Source organism: Protopterus annectens, chromosome 1.part1 (genome assembly GCF_019279795.1).
Source record: "Protopterus annectens isolate FY-2018-M chromosome 1.part1, PAN1.0, whole genome shotgun sequence".
Lineage (NCBI taxonomy): Eukaryota > Metazoa > Chordata > Ceratodontiformes > Protopteridae > Protopterus > Protopterus annectens.
This window is the reverse complement of record NC_056726.1, coordinates 1632415376-1632429752: the sequence shown is the minus strand read 5'-3', so window position 1 is coordinate 1632429752 and position 14377 is coordinate 1632415376.

Genomic DNA, 14377 nt, shown 5'->3' with positions numbered 1-14377 from the left:
TGTAGATGTTTGAGTGCATTCTCTGTTGCAGTCATCACCTGTGGGTTATCCTTGCTGTGGTAGCCCTCGGCCGGCCTGAATACCAGAGTCAATGTTTTTTGCATTGGCTGCTGTTGGCTGTAGTCTGATGTCAGGTCGTCAGTGCTATAAAGCAAGGCAGCCGATGCCATTACATCAGTTTTTCTTGCCCTAACCCATCAGAAGCCCAAGGAAATATGGTAAAGTGGTCCTGGTGACTAAAGGCCACCGTGAGAAGGTTATGTCCCCCTCAGGAAAGAGGATATAAGGAGGAAGGAGGGAGGGAAACCAGGACTGCAACAGTGAATACACTCTAACATCTACATTTATGGTAAGTGTACACAATTGGACTATGTTCTTCATGTTTCACTGTTGCAGTCATCACCTATGGGGGATTCCCAAAGCTCAGGAGAGGGGTGGAAGGATTAGTTAGAGACCTAGGCATGGGTCAGCATGCCCTGCAGAACTGCAGAGGCAAAACCTGTCCTAGCCTTAGAAAAAAAGAGGTAGGTGGTAATGCTTGGTAAAGGTATGGACAGGTGGCAGCTTCCAAGATGTCCCTGGTGGGAACTCCTCTGAGGAATGCTGTGGAAGTGGAGGATGCCCTAATGGAATGGGTATGAATAGACTTAGGGGAGGTTTTCCATGTAGTCTGTAGCAAAAATGGATGCAGTGTGATATCCATTTGGAAATGGTATGCTTGGAAACAGGCTTCCCCTCTGACTCTGGGGTAAAGCTGACAAGAATCTGGTCTGTTTTTCTGAAGGGTTTAGTATGGTCCAGGTAGTATCAGAGCTGTCTGTGCACTTCTAGTGAGTGCAGAATTCTTTCCCCCTTGCTTTGAGTATTAGGAAAGAAGGTGGGTAGATGTATGGCCTGGTTGAAGGTCACATCAGATACCACCTTGGGCATAAAGGAGGGGGTTAGTCCTCAGGGAGACCCTGTCTGCATGGAAAATGATGAAGGGCTCAACAGTCATGACTGCCTGAAATTCTGAAACCCTTCTGGTTGAGGTGATAGCTAGTAGGAAAGCAGTTTTCCAGGAGAGGTATCTCAAATCTGCTGAAGCAGCAGGTTCAAATGGTGGTAAGTTTAGTTTTTCTAAAACATAATTCAGGTTTCAGGCAGGTGTGGGTGGCCTTCTGGGAGGTCTGAGATTAGAAGCCCCCCTGAAGAATTGTTTAATCAAAGGATGTGGGAAGAGGCGCTGGTCTGTATCTAAATGAGCTGAAATGGCTGAAGCATGGATTTTAATAGAAGAGAAGGAGAGGCCACTATTAAGTAACTCTGCTAGGTAGTCCAGGATAAGAGGGATGGAAGGTTGTGAGGTACTGCTCCTCTGGACTGGCTCCAGAAGCAGAATCTTTTCCATTTCTCTGCATAAGATTTTCTGGTGCTGGGCCTTCTGGCCTCTGTCATAACTTCTAGGACTTGTTTGCTTAACAGAGGTCCCTTGTTTACTTTTAAAGAATTAGCCATGCTGATAGTTTGAGTCTGCAAGTCTGGGTGCAGCACCCCCCATCAAGAGGTCTGAGATCGGGGAAGCTGCCTGGGAAGCTGTACTGTCAGGCTGAGCAGTAAGTGATACCAATGCTGTCTGGGCCAATTTGGAGCAATGAGGATGGCCTTTGGTCTCTCCTCCTTTATCTTGATCAGTACCTTAGGAATAAGAGACAGAGGAGGCAATGTGTATACAAAGGAAAAGTTTCAGGGGAAGGTCAAGGCATCCACCTTCCACGCTAGGTGATGACACTCCCTGGTACATTTTTTTTTTAGCTGGTGGCTGAGGTGCGAGGCAAAGAGATCCACCTCCGGAGTTCCCCAGTCTTGAATGACTTGCAAAAATATTTTTATGTGGAGCTGCCATTTGTGGGGGTCCAGTAAGTTTCTGCTTAGGTAGTCTGCCAGGGTGTTGTTGATCCCTGGTAGGTAATGGGCAATTAGGTGTAATCCCATGGAGGAGGCTGTCAGCCAGAGGTTCAAGGCTAGCCTGCACAGAGGGTAAGATGGGTTCCCTCCCTCCCTGCTTGTTGATATACCACATTACTGTGGTGGTGTCTGTTTTGATAAGGAGAACCCCTGGCTTAAGATGGGGTTTGAAGGATGTTAGAACCTTTTGTACTGCCATCATTTCCTTCTGAGTGATGTGTAAGGGAAGGTGTTGGGCATCCCAAAGACCTTGGGTGCACCTGCCTGCTAGGTGAGCACCCTAAGCAATGTCTGAGGTGTCATCAGTGGTGATGGTCTGCCCAGTGGGGCAGAAGGATGAAGGGAAGACCCTTGTTCTTGGCACAGGCCTCTGCCCACCAGAGAAACTCGGCCTTTATACAGGGGATCAGAGGGAGAGAGGTCCCTAGAGGCTGAGAGTGCTGACACCAAAGTTCTTTAGATACCACTGAAGTTTCCTCATGTGAAGCCTAGCCACAGGAATTAGAAGGATGCAAAATGCCATGTACCCCAAGGCTTGCAGGAACTTCCTCACTGTGAGGTGACTTCTGGAAGCCAGCTGTGTAAAGTAGAAAGGTAGGAAGCTCTGCTTTTCTGGGGATAGGAAAGCCATTTGGGATGCTGTGTCCAGCAGTGCTCCCAAGAAAATGATCTTTCTGGAGGGTGTTTGCTTTGATTTCTTCTTGCTGATGGTGAACCCTAGGGAAGTTAGGAGGGTTTTGACAAAGAGAAGGTCTTGGAGAAACTTTTCTTTGCACTCTGCCTGAATGAGTCAGTCATCCAGATAAGGGTAATCTGTATATGTCCATGTCTGTCTGCATAGCATTTTGCAGACAGAGAAATATACAGATAAGTTTAAATCTGTATATTTCTCTGTCTGCAAAATGCTATGGCCGGGGCTAAGCATTTGGTGAACACGCTGGGTGCAGTAGATAAGAAAATAGAATAGTTGTGTAAAATCTTACCATAACCATAGATGTCCTTCTCTTCCATGTTGCAGTATTCTTGTTGTGGGATTTCCTGCCCTCAGGCAACTTGTACGTCAGCTCCTATACCAAAGCTTCAGCTTGGCTATTGCAGCTGCATGGGACATCCCACGTAGGGTATAAACCAGGGACCTTAAATGTGACGTCGCACACAATCCTCAGAACTTGAAGCTCAACAGGCAGATTAAAAGGCCGAAGAGGAGATGCCAGTGGTGTCAGGTGAGGGACCCTGGGGTCCTTCTGTAGTACTGATAGTTCCAGGGTAAAAGGTGTATGAGATTTGGACCTAGGGACACCCTGGAATGAAAAGAATGATGAGGGGGTTATTGGTGGGTGGGAAGGAATACTGCAACATGGAAGAGAAGGATATCTATGGTTATGGTAAGATTTTACACAACTATTCTATGTCGTTTTATTTCTATGTTGCAGTATTCTTGTTGTGGGAGAGTACCACAGCTTAGTTGGATGAAAGGGTGGTGTGTACAGAAGAAGACTACAAAGCCCTGTAGGACTGCCCTGGCAAATCCTGCACATGCTCTGGAGGCCTGGTCTAACTTGTAGTGTTTGGTAGTGAACCATGTGGCTGCTTCCATAATAGAAGACGTGTCCGGACCTTTTAGGAAAGCCTTGGAGGTGGCCATTGCCCTGGTGGAATGGGCTTTTACTCCCACTATTGGATTTTTTCCATGGTGGGAGTAGCAAAGACAGATGGCTTTCCTGATCCAACATGTGATGGTTTGTTTGGAGACTGCTTTGCCCAATGCTCTGGGATAGAAGGAAACAGAGTTGTTTTGATGGGGTAGATGTTGGAGCAGGCCTGGAATTGGGTCTGATAGGAATCAAGTCCGAAGGTGGGATCTTGGTCAGAAGCTCTAGATTCTGGTTCCCCCTCAACCTTGACGGTAGTCTGGGATGGCTCTGGGGATGTGCCAGCCATCGGCTAAGCAACGGCTTCCACAAAGGTAGTTCCTGCCCTGAAACGTAGGTATTTCCTGCAAGATTCCCTGATTGGGACATGTAGGTAGGCCTCTTTTAGGTCTAGGGTGGCTAACCAAGCATCATTGGAAAGCATTGATAGAAGCTGCTGGAGGGTGAGCATTTTGAATTTTGGTATCACCAGAAAGGTGTATAGAATGGATAGATCAAGGATGGGGTGCCATGAGCCCTCTTTTCTGGGTACCAGGAAGAGTCTGGAGTAGAAACCTTGGCCTGTCTGTTCTGCAGGAACATGCTGTATTGCCCTCGTAGAGAGCAGGGAAAGGACTTGCTTTTTGGCCTCTGTCCACTGGTTTGGAGGAAGATCTGGGAGCCCTTTTGGGGTTGGCAGAGTGTGGAAATAAAATTTGTATCCATGGGACACTATGTTGAGGACCCATCGGTCGTTGGTAATAGTGCCCCAGTTGCTTGTGTGGAAGGAGAGTTTTCCTCCTAGGGTCACAAGCAGGTGAGCAGAGGTAAGGGGTGGAGATGTAAAGTCATTGTGAGTTCTTACCATAAGGGGGTGGCTTTGCACTCCCTGTTTTTGAAGAGGAGGAACTCCATTGCTTAGATCTCTGCATTCCCTGGGGCTGCTGTCTGAGGGGGGGGGGTCTGCTTCCCCTGGGTTCTGGGCTGAGCTGGCCTGGAGGGGGCAGGAAAGGACCAGAGCTTGGAGGGGCAATGCCTACTAAACCTCAGAGGCTGGACCTGTAAGAAGTCTAACTGTTTCCATAGATTTAGCTTTTTTTTCCCATCTTTTTTAAGACCTCTTCTTGCCTTGGTGCGAAATAATTTGTCTTTGTTTAGTGGTGTGTCCAATAATTAGGATTTGACATGGTCTGGCAAGGTCTGTTTCTTAAGCCAAGCATGCCTTCTAAGGACAGAACCAGTGACTGCTGCCCTGTAAGAAGCTTCTAGGGCGTCAAAGCCACATTGCAAGGTGTGCTTAGTTACTTGACTTGCAGATTGCATTAGCTCTTGTAATTCTTTATTTTCTGCACAAGTAGGAAAGGAAAATATTTTTTGTTTGAAGAGTTCCATGGAATGCTGCTGATATTTCAGCATGTGGAACTGACAATTTAATGTTCTAACAGACAGAGTAGTTCAGGTGTATACTTTCTTACCCCATCTGTCTAAATCTCGGGAATCCCTATCTGAGGGGGTGTGATTCTTAGCTGTAGTTGCTTAATTCCTTTAGGTCCTTGAGAGAGGACCTCTGGGTCAGCAGTAGGAGTTTTGAGAAGAAATTTGAGAGAGTCAGGGATTCTGTAATACCTGTCAGGTTTCCTGGGAGCAGGAGGAAGGGTGTCAGGAGTCAAACTGGATTCCATAAAAACATCATCCAGGACAGGAGGAATGGCCAAAGGTCTGTGCTGTGGTAAATCTAAGAATTCCCTGAGTCTCTTTTTTGACTTCTTGACATTCCCATTGGAAATGCTCCCTTAAAGTATGAAGGATTTCCCCAAATGAAAAATCCTCAGGTGGAGAGGCAGAAAGAATGGATTCCTCTGCATCAGAATCCTCATAAGCAGAGAGGGGTTGCATATCTTCATATTCAGATACATCAGAGTAATCGACTCCTGTTCAGATAAAACTACTGGGTACAAGTCTCTTTTTCTTTTGGAACAGGTAGCCTGGTTTCCCCTAATAAGCATAATAAAGTCTTCTGCCATTTTAGGCATTTGAGATTGAAGCAAGGAAACAGGTGCCTGAGCTTGGGTTGTCGGTTTTTTGGGTGTAGTTCATACCCTGGGCCTCAGAAACTCGGTAGTTTTAGAAAGAACTGAAGACGCAAAAGAAGTAGTTGGTCTGTGTCAAGTATCGGTAGTGTGAAGAACTTCCTCGGAAGCCGGTGCCTGCTCAGTGGCTCCGGACCCATCCAAGGTAGAGACATCTACAGGATCATTAGTCGAAGAAGAGTCTCGCGGCACACCAGACTCCGAAAGGGTCTTGGTAGCGACCTGCAAATCCAGAGAAGCGGGCATCAGGGGCTGCGAAAGCACCTCACTGAGGACTGGAGAAAGTACAGTTTTGTACCTACCATAAATGTAGATGTTCGAGTGTATACACTGCTGCAGTCATTACACTTGGGTTATCCTGCCGTCAGGAGGTTCCCCAGTTGGCCTGAGTTCCAAAGTCTTGGTCCGGCGTCGGTTGCTGTCGCCTCCTCCCTGACGTCAGTGTGACAGGGGTATATAAGATGCAGCCGATGCCATTTTCTTCAGTTTTTCTTGCCCCAGATGTCAGGTGCCCTCAAATAGGTAGGCAATTCAAATTGCTAATAAAACATACATAAGAAAAGCAAACAACTTTCAGCTACCAGCAAATACTCCCCATAGGTAGTGAAGGGTAGAAGACATAGGTATGTACCAGCAAGTAAGAGGGGAAGGAGGGAGGGTAACCTGGACTGCAGCAGTGTATACACTTGAACATCTACATTTATGGTAGGTACAAAACTGTACTAATGTTCATCGTGTTATACTGCTGCAGTCATTACACTTGGGTAGAATCCCAAAGATGAGGTAGGGTGGCTGGTTCTATAAGGCATTAGGGGTGGCTATACGGCCCTGCAGCACTGCAGTGGCAAAGCCAGCTCTGTATTTAGAGTATAGAGGCAGATGGTAATGCTTGGTGAAGGTATGCACAGACCTCCAAGTTGCTGCTTCCAAAATATCCTTGGTAGGTACTCCTCTGAGGTAGGCAGTTGAAGTGGCTGCTGCCCTGGTGGAGTGAGACCTAATGCTGCTAGGTACAGGTTTCCCATGGTGTGTATAGCAGAAATGTATACAATGTCCTATCCATTTTGACATAGTCTGTTTTGAAATGGCTTTTCCCTGTGCTCCTGCAGCATATGCTACCAATAATTGCTCAGATTTTCTGAAAGCTTTGGTTTTGTCCAAGTAGAAGCGTAACTGCCTGTGAATGTCCAAAGAATGCAGTAGTCTCTCCCCTTTATTCTGTGGTTTTGGATAAAAAGTTGGCAAGTGAATAGTTTGGTTTAGAGCCACACTGGATACCACCTTTGGCATAAACGTAGGGTTAGTTCTTAAAGACACCCTGTCCTGGTGGAAAATGAGGAAAGGTTCCACTGCCATTAGTGCCTGTAATTCTGAAACTCTTTGTGCTGATGTTATTGCCAGGAGCAGAGCAGTTTTCCAAGAGATCAATTTTAATTCTGCTGTGTTAGCTGGCTCAAAAGGAGGTAACGTTAATTTTTTCAAAACAAAGTTGAGTTCCCAAGTTGGAGTAGGTGCTCTACGGGGCGGTCTTATGTTTTTAGCCCCTCTGAGGTGCTGTCTTAGCAAAGGATTAGAAAAAATTGGTGGATCCATGTTGTAATGAGCAGAGATGGCAGAGGCGTGGATCTTGATGGATGAGAAGGACAGGCCTTTGTCCAGCATTTCAGTTAAATATTGTAATATCTGAGGAATGTTTGGGACAAGAGGGTCAAGGCTGTGAGCCTGGTTCCAGGCACATAATCTCTTCCATTTATCCGAATAGGCTTTCCTGGTACTAGGCCTTCTGGCCTCCAGAATGACATCCATAAAAGCTTTGGAGAGAGGCATTGCTTGCTTGACTAAGGAATCTTCCACGCAGCTAGGTTTAAGGTCTGTAGCTGGCTGTGTAGTATCTGATTGTTGTGCTGAGTCAGCAGATGTGGGATTTGAGGCAAAATCCAGGGTGGTCCTTGTGCTAAGTTCTTTAAGATTGGGTACCAGTGCTGGCGTGGCCAGTCTGGTGCAATCAGGATCATCTTTGGCTCTTCTTGCCTGGCTTTTATGAGTACCTTTGGCAGGAGAGGTAGTGGTGGGAAAGCATATACTTGTAGGCTATTCCAGCTGAATGAGAGGGCATCTACCTTCCATGCTTGTGGATGGTAACTCCTTGTGCAGAATTTTTGTAGCTGGCAGTTCATTGGGGACGTAAACAGATCCATGTCCGGGCTCCACCATTTCTGTGTTATCATTCTGAATATTTGTGGATTCAATTCACATTCGTGGGGATCCATGATGTTTCTGCTTAAGTCGTCTGCCAGTGTGTTTTTCTCTCCTGGCAGGAATTGTGCTTGCAGATGAACTTGATAGTTTAGAGCTGTGTTCCACAAGGTCATGGCTTGTCTGCAGAGGGGATAGGAGTGAGTGCCCCCTTGCTTGTTTATGTACCACATAACTGTGGTGTTGTCTGTCTTTAGTTGTAGTTATCCTGGATGCAGCAGGTCCTTGAAAGCTATAAGGGCATTTTGTACAGCTAGCATCTCTTTTTGATTGATGTGAAGATGCCTTTGTTCTGCGGGCCACTTGCCCTGAATACATTTGCCTGCCATGTGGGCTCCCCAGGCGTAATCCGATGCATCTGTTGTCAGTGTCTGCCTGGCTGTGGGTTGAGTAAAAGGCTGTTGAGGTGACAAGCTTGAGCCCACCATCGAAACTCCTGTTGAAGGCAAGGAATTAGTGGTATAACTGTTTCCAAACATTGACAGTGTTGAGACCATACATTCTTTAGGTACCACTGTAGTTTCCTCATATGCAGTCTGGCATATGGAATTAGTAGTATGCAAGATGCCATGTAACTCAAGGCCTGCAGAATTTTTCTTGCAAGGAGTTGGATCTTTGTTGCCATCAATTGAAAGTATTGAGTCAGTTGTCCTTGCTTGTCTAGCGTGAGATAAGCCATCTGGGCCGTTGTGTTCAAGCTGGCACCCAGCAAAATTATCTCTTGTGAGGGCACTAGTTTTGATTTATTTTCGTTTACCGTGTACCCCAGGCAACTTAACTTTTTTTACAAATGCCAGATGCTTTAGAAGAATGTCCTTGCTCTCTGCTTGAATCAGGCAGTCGTCCAGGTACAGATAAATTTGAATTCCTTTCTGTCTGCAAAATGCAATTACTGGTGCCAGGCACTTTGTGAAAACCCTGGGCGCAGTAGATAAACCAAAGGGCAGTGCAGAGAATTGATAGTGCATTGAACCAGCTAGGAATCTGAGGCATCTTCTGCAGTTTTGTCTGATAGGGACATGCAGGTATACCTCCTTGAGGTCCAAGGTCACGAGCCAAGCTTTCTTGCCCAGCATGGGAAGAAGCTGCTGTAGTGTCAACATTTTGAATTTCGGAACATCCAGGTAAGTGTTTAGAGAAGAAAGATCCAGAATGGGCCTCCAGCCTTTGTCCTTTCTGGGAACCAGAAAGAGTTGAGTAAAATCCTTGTCCTTGCTCCTGTGGTACCTTTTGAATAGCTCTCATATCCATGAGTGCTGTAATTTGTTTTTGAGCCTCTGCCCATTGATTTGGTGGCAGATTTGGCATTCCTTTTAACCTTGGCAGAGTGTGAAAGTGGAACCTGTAACTTTGAGATACAATGCTGAGAGCCCATTTGTCTTTGGTCATCATATGCCAGTTGTGATAGAAAAGTGCCAGTTTTCCTCCCAAGGGGGCTGCCAAGAGAGAGCTGTTTGGCAGCTGTAGTGTGAAGTCATTGGGGCTGCTTTTTATATGGTTGGGGCCTGTCTTCCCCTTCTTTCTGGCCTGATGCAACCCATTGTCGAGGCCTGTAAGGACTTTGTGGTTGACCTCTACCTCTTGGATGTCTGTATCTGCCCATTTGAGGTCTGTCTGTAACTGGAAAGGGCCAATTTCTGCTAAATCTAGGTGGCTGAACCTGTAAGAAATCCTTCACTGTTTGCATAGATTTTGCCTTATCCTCCATTTTCTTTAATACATCTTCTGCCTTAACTCCAAACAACACATCCTGCTGCAAAGGTGCATCCAATAATTTTGCTTTAACATGATCTGGTAATGTATGTTCTTTTAACCAAGCCTGTCTTTTAATGGCAGAGCCTGTAACTGCTGCTCTACAGGAGACCTCTAAAGAATCAAAACCACATTGCAAAGTACGTCTTCCCACTTGTTCAGCTGCATGCAATAAATCCTGCATTTCTTTAAAATTAGGAGGATCTGAATCTGGAAGCATTTTTTGTTTCAACTGAGACATCAAAAATTGTTGATATTTTTGCATGTGAAACTGGCAATTTAAGGCTCTCATTGCTAAAGTTGCAGACATATATACTTTCTTTCCCCATCTGTCTAATGCTCTGGAATCTCTGTCAGAGGGAACTGGATTCTTGGCTGATGAGGCCTTAACCCCTTTGTGTCCCTGAGAAATAGTTTCAGGGTCAGCAACAGGGCTTTTATACAGAAATTTGTGAGAGTCAGGGACTCTGTAGTATCTGTCAGGTTTAACTCGGGCTGGAAGTAAGGAATCAGGATTTAAGCTGGATTCAGTATACACATCACCCACAATATCTAACACTGGCAGAATAGCAAGGGGTCTGTGTTGAGGTAATGGAAGTCTCTGAGCCTTTTCTTGGATTCTGAGTAATCCTGGCCTTCCCAGTGGAAATGCTCCCTCATGGTATGTAAGGTTTCCCCCAAAGGAGTAGTCCTCAGGTGGAGAGGCTGATGGTATTGACTCCTCAGCATCAGAATCCTCATCAGGGGGTAAAGAATATCCTAGGTCTGAGGATGAATCTGAAGAGATGGAGACCTGGTCAGATGAGTCATAGTCTGCATCCTGTCTAGGCCTTTTATCAGGAGGGGGATGGGACCCCCTGATCAGAGTGATTAGGTCTTCGGCTATTTTGAGCATTTGTTTCTTAGGCATGGAGGCCTATCCTGGAGAATGCTGTATTTGTTACTTTGTTTTTAAAGGAGGCTTAGACTTAGCAGAGGGTTTAATGCTCAACTGAGTAGGTCTGAAACACCCTCTGAAGCTGCGGGTAGCTCAGCTACTCCAGATCCCTCTGAAGGGTTAGTTTCGGTAGGCTGAATAACTTGTGCATCCGAAGGCCCAGCCATCTCCATGTGGGAGTCGAGGCGGCCTGTGGTTCTACAGAAGCGGTTGTCAGGGGCTGCGAAGGCACCTCGCTGAAAACCGGCGACTGGCCTAGTTTTCGTCGTCAGTTTTGGGCCTCGGATGCCTATCTTTGTCTTTGCACTTTTTATGTATTCCGATCGTCGGAAGTTCCGACGGCATGGTGTAATTGAGTTTTCTACCAAAATAATATCGGGCAAAATCAAACCGATGTTTAAGAGTGTGCTTGTTAAACCTAGCACAAAACCGACAACCAGTGACGTCGTGGTCTGGGCCTAGGCATGGGATACAATAAGAATGGAAATCCTTATGAGGTATTTGCTTCCCACAAGAAATACAGTTATTAACTATTACTGACATCAGTCTGAGGCAAGAAAAAGTTTCCTCAATGGGGTACTTAGCTTTGTAGAAAACTTTGGTTCTGGATTCGGAATGAAAATCTCAGGAGACGGCTGACCGGCACTTGCGAACTGCTTTTGCTTCGGGCACCACGTGGCAAGAAAGACTGAAGAAAATGGCTTTGGCTGCATCTTATATTCCCCTGTTGCACTGACGTCAGGGAGGAGGCGACAGCAACCGACGCTGGACCAAGACTTTGGAACTCAGGGCGACTGGGGAACCACCTGATGACAGGATAACCCAAGTGTAATGACTGCAGCAGTGTAACACGATGAACATCTGATGACTAGCTTAGCGGAAGGGTTGTCAGCAGTTTTGGACCTGTGTGGACTGTCTTTATCCTTACGTTGTTTTGGAAGATTGGTAGTCGGATGGCTTACCAAGGCCATATCAGAATTTGAGGATTGAGAGCAAAAATATGTAGCTACAATAAGGGCCCGATGATGTATAGTTCGGATGTTGAACAAAGCACAAAAGCGACAGCGGGGGATGTCGTGGTCTGGGCCTAAACAGGTGATGCAGTAAGAATGGAAGTCTCGGTGTGGTATTTGCTTTCCACAGGCGAGACAATTGTTAACTTTTTCTGACATCGGTTAGAGCAAGCAAAAAGGATCACAATGGGGTACTTAGCTTTAGATGACTGCAACTTCAATTTGGAAATGAAAACTCAGGTAGCAGCCGACCGGCACTCGTGAGAACTGCTTCTGCTTCGGGCTACTCGACAAGAAAGACTGATGTAATGGCGTGGCTGCCTGATTTTACACCACGGATGACCTGACATCAGTCCTGGAGTGACAGCAACCGATGCAGAAATACTAAGCCTCTGGTATTCGGGCCGACTGAGGTCTACCCCTGGCAGGACAACCCAAATGTGATAACTGCAACAGTGAAACACAAAGTACAGTTGTGTACACTTACCATAAATGTAGATGTTCGAGTGCATTCACTGTTGCAGTCATTACATTAGGGTAATCTGCTGGCAGGTTGACCTCAGTCGGCCTGATTAACAAAGTCTTGGGTCCTGCGTCGGTTGCTGCCCTTCTTCCATGTCGTCAGGGGTATAAAACATGCAGCCGATGCCATTACATCAGTTTTTCTTGCCCCAGATGTCAGGTGCTCCCCAAATGGGGAACAATATATATATGTATATAAATTAAAACACAAAAAATATACCTCCAAACAAAAGCAAATTCACCAAAATGGCTTTTGGGCATAGTAAAAGAAAGGAGAGGTATAGTAAGAGAAAAACAGGGGACTGGAGGATGGGTAACCAGGACTGCATCAGTGAATACACTCGAACATCTACATTTATGGTAAGTGTACACAACTGTACTATGTTCTTCATGTTTCACTGCTGCTGTCATTACATTTGGGTAAAATCCCAAAGCTATGGTTGGGAGGATGGATTTATACAGCATTAGGAGCAGCTATAAGGTCCTGCAGGACAGCAGTGGCAAAGCCTGCTCTGGATTTAGAGAAGAGAGGTAAATGGCAATGTTTGGTGAATGTATAAACTGAGCTCCAGGTAGCAGCTTCTAGAATGTCTCTGGTAGGAACCCCTCTGAGAAAGGCTGCAGAAGTAGATGCAGCCCTGGTGGAATGAGATCTGATCCCCTTGGGGACAGGTTTACCATGGTGCATATAGAAGAAATTAATAAAATTGCTTATCCATTTGGAAATAGTCTGCTTTGAAATAGCCTGTACCTCTGCAGCAAATGCCACCAGTAATTGTTCAGATTTTCTTAGAGATTTTGTCCTGTTTAAGTAGAATCTTAGTTGTCTGTGTACATCCAATGAATGCAAAATCCACTCGTCCTTGCTCTGTGGATTTGGGAAGAAAATTGGCAGATGAATGGTCTGATTAAGGGCCACACTAGATACCACTTTAGGCATAAGGATGGATTGGTCCTGAGAGCCACCCTGTCAGGGTAAAAGATAATGAAAGGCTCCACTGCCATAAGAGCCTGTAGTTCTGAAATCCTTCTAGCTTGAAGTGACTGCTAAAAGAAAAGCTGTTTTCCAAGAGAGAAATTTTAGGTCCGCAGTAGCAGCTGGCTCAAAAGGAGGTAGAGTGAGTTTTTCCAAGACAAAATTGAGGTCCCATGCAGGAGTCGGTGCTCTCCTGGGAGGTCTTAAATTTTTGGCCCCTCTGAGGTATTGCTTTCGCAGAGGATGAGAAAAGAGGGGAGGCTCTGTGTTGTAATGAGCTGAAATGGCAGATGCATGGATTTTTATGGAAGAAAAAGATAGGTCCTTGTGAAGCATCTCAGTTAAGTATTGCAGAATCTGAAGTATATTGGGCATTGCTGTGCTTATTCCTTGTGCTTAGTTCCAGGCACAGAATCTTTTCCATTTGTCAGCATAAGAGTTTCTAATACTAGGCCTTCTAGCCTCCAAAATGACATCCATCACAGGTTTGCTGACAGATGTAACTGGTGAATTTAGTTGATTAGCCATGCTGCAAGATTCAAAGTTTGGAGCGGAGTGTGCAGAATTTGAGAATTCTGCTGAGACAGTAGGTGGGGTGTCTGAGGCAGGTACCACGGAGGAAGGTGCGACATTGCGTAGGAGCAGGTACCAGTGTTGGCAACGCCAGTCTGGAGCAATCAGAATCATTTTTGTTTTTTCTTGTCTGATTTTTAGTAAGACTTTGGAGAGCAGAGGCAGACGGGGAAAGGCATAGACTGATAGGTTTTTCCAGCTGAAGGATAGGGCATCCACGTTCCAAGCTTTTTTGTGATGAATTCTTGTGCAGAATTTGTCCAATTGATAGTTTTGAGGTGGGGCAAAAAGATCTATGTCTGGGCTCCCCCATTTGCGTGTCAACATGCTGAAGATTTGTGGATCCAGTTTCCATTTGTGTGGGTCCATAAGATTTCTGCTTAGTTCGTCTGCCAGAGTATTTTCCTTTCCTGGCAGGAATTGAGCTTGTAGATGTATTTGATAAGTCAAGGCCGTGTTCCACAATGCCATGGCTAGTCTGCAAAGGGGGTAGGAATGTGTACCCCCCTACTTGTTTATGTACCACATGACTGTGGTGTTGTCTGTCTTTATCAGTAATTGTCCTGGATGAAGATAGTCCTTGAAGGCTGTCAGAACATTCTGTACAGCTAGCATCTCTTTCTGATTGATATGTAGGTGCATTTGATTTGGGCTCCATTGGCCCTGAATGCATCTCCCTG